Below are 4942 nucleotides of genomic sequence, written 5' to 3' on the forward strand. Positions count from 1 at the left end.
CATCAATGAATGCTTCCCCCCACCTTCTCCTTCAACCCCCTTTATTCCTCGGCTCTACTTCCTGCTTCCTTCTTCCCCCCCCCCCCCCGCCCATCTTTCTCCATTTCAATCTTTTCGCTTGAAAATTTTAACCTCTCCCTTTCCACGCGCACATACACACGCGGTCTTTCAAGCTTCTTTTCATTCGTTCGCTGGCCAACAAGCCGGGGGGACGCTCTTCGCGGTTTTATTACAACCTCAACGGCCCTTCGCGCGAACGTGAATAAGGAGTTTTCATGAAACTGGCAGAATCTCCGGCCCTGGAAGGCCCTGCTGCAGTTATATTTACGCTTTTCAATGCCAATAAGACGCCCCAATTACGACAGTATCTCATGCCAACGAACTTCTCTGTTCGAATGATAATAATTATCTCGCAATTGCGCCTCTATGGAATCATTGTAAAAAGAAAAATGTTTTTATTCCCATGCTCTCTAAATAGGTCTGAACTCATCGAGCTATCTCGAACGTCGACTTAATTTGGAAACTCATTTGGCACGATGGAATCACTAATTAGACGAAGCAGTAAATGAGTCATTGGCCGAAATGGAAGTTCGGCGTTCTGGTCAATCACAATCTCGTATATACGTGGCCACGATCATGTCTGTATCGAGGAATCTTTCGCAGCTCTCTGGAACCTCGAAGATCGCATTTCTCCCGTAAATCAGGTGGATCCTCTCGATTTAGACGACACGATGCTCGGAGAAACTCGAAACCCCAAGCTCCGAGAATGGTATTTCTCATCGAACAAGCCAGTTACGCTTCGGAGCGTTTGTATACGTACAATAATACAACTGCCTTGGGTCTCCTTCCGGCCGGGAAGATCTTTGGAAATAAACGCATACTGGGAGATCGCAACGTCCTCGTGAGAAACTTCCACGTACAGGCGAACAACTTGGGATCAGAAAGACTCAACCTCCGGGCGAATTTCCATGCAGCTTCGATACTCTCAGGCCCTTCTATTTTGAAGAAGCCTTTCTGCAGATACACGCGTATACATATGTACGTATATATTTGAATTCCATGGCAAGGTAAGATTGAATTCCGATGGTAAACTCTCCACTGGAGCTCTCGGTGCATCTCTGGCGTTCAACACTCTCCTAACAGAGAGCCCAAACTACAGAGAACGTGAGAGTCTCGAACCTCGCAAATGGCCTCCCTAAGATCTCACCCTCAATCCTCAAACACGATTCTCTTCTCGCCTTACTTAACTGTGTCATACACTAACTTCCTGTTGTAACTGAAAAATTCTATTAACCCAATGAGCAATAGAGTTTCGATACGTTCCAAGACGTAGGTCAGTGATGACAATCGAATAATTGAACGATTGCATCCAAACGATGCTGGCTGAAACAATTAGAATGAGCATTGATTACGAATGTGCATTATAAAATTTACTTACTGCCTTGGGAATCAATTTAAGGAGGGACATCGGGACATTTTCGGGAGTAACTTATGTGGAATATTAAAAAATGACAGAATTAAACGACCTCCAATTTTGCACACGTTTTCATTAGAGTTCAAACTGTGGAATAGTACTTTTTTCTAACGTATCACCATTTTTTATTTGTTTTTGAGGATGGAAAGGTCGGGACTGTGAAGCTATTTCCTATGCGCAGGTCTCGAATATTCGAAGTTTGGAAATTATTTACCAAGAATGGTTGAATGAAGTGGATTAAAAATTGGAGAAAATGATATTTGTGAAATCGTCTGACAATTCTCTGACATTTTCGAGCCAAATAATGTCAGATTTCCATGTTTCAGTTTAGGGAAATTTTTCTCGAAGGGAATTCAGGCCTGAGGGTTTTTTAGACAAAAAAATTATTGATACAGGTGTCATAAAAAATGTTCTATTTGATAATATTTTACGACACCGTTAAGATTATTTTTATGGCTACTTTTTTATTTCCTCACTTTTTCGATCTTCCTGGATCACGCCGGCATTCATTTTTATGGGTTCATGTCATCACCGCATCCCCGGTTTCTCGAGGACTTTCAAAACTTGTTCTTTCTCATCGAAAATCGAGACAAAAGATGTCCTCTATTGAGATTTAATTTTGCTCGAATGATTTTAGCAAACGATTCATGAGTTTTAATCCTTATTTTTTGTCCTTTTTTATTCCAGAGTCGCAGACGATTTCGAATCGCATTTGTCATGAATTTTACTGTTTAAATCAGTTTTGAAAATGGATTTCCGCTGGTAGGCTCGCAGCTTGCGGAGCCCACACACGTACAAAGGACAGGCGCGACCGCGAGCTCGATATTAAAAACATCGAAGAGGCATTTACAAAAGGTTCGATATTAAAATTTCCTTTATTGCTGTGGGGGTGTACGTGCTTTCGAAGAAGAGAGCGGCGAGCAGCGGTCCATGAGCCTTTTGCTTTCTTCTCCAACCGATTCTTATACATTGCTCCTTTCTTCGTTTTTACGTTCTTTATGCCGATTCCTTCGTCCGAATTTTCACGATCCGTGGACTTGTATCCTCTCATCGAGTCGACTTTTTCCTGCTCCTTTTTCCAACTCTTACAAGAGCCTCCCATCCCTTTTCCACACTATTTCAATTTCTCTCGGTTCTGCGTCCATCTGCTTTTTACTCCTCGTTTTTCCTCCTTCAGTACATTTTTATTCCACTTTTCTTTTATCCTTTTTCTTTGTCTCTTCGACGGCGACGACCCGACGAAAGTGTTTTAAGTATTCCGAAGCTTTTTTCACTCGTATTTTAAATATTTCTCGTACCACCGCCTCTCATTTTCATATCTTCCCTCAGACTCCTTCCTCTTGCTCGTCTCTTTCTCTTGCTCTCCCGATCCCAGGCTCGAGCTAGTGGGCTCGAGGACCTCTCGCTCATTCTCAAGAATATATAAGAATCGCGGGAACAAAGAGAGACGAAGAAGCCGAGGGTGAAAGAGTTTTCTCGATCGCCCTGCACCCCGAGGAGCGATGGTAATTCGGCTCTTTTTCTCTCCTATTTTCCACGGATAACGAGTGACATAAGCAGCTATTCTTTCGACTGTCATGAACGTTGATACAAAAGTTACAAATTGGCAAAAAAAAAAAAAACGGCTGTAACGAAGGATTAACAGGTTGACATTTATTGTTCGTCTTTTCATTCTTTTTTCGATAATTCGAGCAGTCTGCTCTTAGTTTTTCACTCGGAACGTGGAACGAGATGAAAATAAAGTGGCCGCGATTCTTCCTCGGGGCGGCAGATTTGCAACGACTCTGAACGGTGTTCAAGTAAAATCGGACTTCCACGTTAAAAAATATAGTCGAAAAAGTCTTCGTTTCTCCAATCCATTCCCGGTGAAAACGAATTGGATTTGAAATATTTTCCTTGTTCCGCGAACCCACGCGCACTGACGAAAACGATTTTTATGGAGAATTTTGAAAATTTTTATGTAACAGAATATGAAGAAAATTTTTATAGTCCCGGCGTGCCGCAACCCTCGCGTGTTTCCGGTCCAGGGGACGAGACATTTTCATCAGGTTGAAAGGAGCTTTTTCTGATCGCGATACAGACTCGTGTAGGCGCAGTTTTCTTTTTTCCCTTGGCAGGAGCGTGTACAGAGTGGCTCGCAGGGGGGTTGGTTTTAAAGGTTTTATGGGAGGCTTGCGGCCAACAACGCGAGGAGAGATCGAAGCCCCATCATCCCTCGAGCTCTATATACCTGAGAAAAAGTTTTCAGTCGAGCTATGCGCAGAGATAGAGGACGGAAAGCTTCGCTCACGAAACGCGAGGGTTTCGTGTGTGCGTACTTTTCCTTTTTTTTTTCAACTATCCACATAAAAAGTCACCCTTAACGTACGTAACCGGGGTGAACGAGTTTCTGTCGCGCGCACGCTCGGTGGTTTCCACCGTGAATTCTACATGCTCCCTGTTTATATGCGAGTGTCCTGAGACCCATTGAAATATTAAAACAACTGCCTCGTGGCGTCTCGCTTCTTTTCTGCTCCTGCCGCTCCGCTTTTTTCGTCCCTTTTTTCCTCTTCTTCTCAACTTTTCCGAGCAATGACGTGCTTAATCACGAGTGCAAAAAAAACGCGGCTCGAAGCCACGCGAAAACAAGCAATCCGACGAAAATGTTTGCAGTCAGCGAGTGCGTTTGAATGAGTAATCAAAAATTCATTCAACAGTCAAACGTACCGAGCTAATTCGTCATCGTTTTTGTCACTATTATAGCTTGTAGAATTAGTTTTATTGGTCAGCTCGATTCGAACGAGCGAATCAGTTCACCGGGCACAAAACCGATTCAATGAAAATTTCTTATTCGTCTGACTTTTTCAAAATTCAGTGTAACTCCCTCGATTAATTCTCATGCTGAATTCGTTGAAAAAAAAACTTGTTCAATTTAGCCGAAGGGGGAATTTGTTCGGCGAATAATTGATTTTCTGTACCTCCCGCAATTTGTAGATCGATCATACAGACATACGCACTAACAAGGTCGACTGGAAGGAGGGTTTTGTCGGAGCTAATCCCGCCTACGCGAGAGCTCCTTCAAAAATTGACTTTCATCGCGTTCTCTTTTTTCCTCGATTCCTTTCCCCCTGCCCCTCCCCAACCCCCGCGGCCTCTCTTCGCGGTCTCTTGTCTCGACGAATTGTTTGTTCGCCATAATCCACTCAAAGTTTCTCAGATATTGATGAGTTTAACGACAAGAACGAGGACGAGGGCGCACGAGGACGAAGAATAAGTGTAAGCCGCCGCGAGCGCCCTCGAGAAACGGAGGGAAAGAGAGAGTGAAAAGGGAACGCGGTACGCGAGGATAAAAAGCTGAGAAAGCCGCACCACTGGCACGGGTGAATCGCGAGGTTGTTCGGATTTGCCTTGATGAAAAATGTAAAGAAATAAGGAAAATTGAGTCACCCCTGCCACGACAACAGTCGGATGCTGCTCGGCTTTTCTTCA

This window comes from Venturia canescens, chromosome 3, assembly GCF_019457755.1.
Source record: "Venturia canescens isolate UGA chromosome 3, ASM1945775v1, whole genome shotgun sequence".
NCBI lineage: Eukaryota > Metazoa > Arthropoda > Insecta > Hymenoptera > Ichneumonidae > Venturia > Venturia canescens.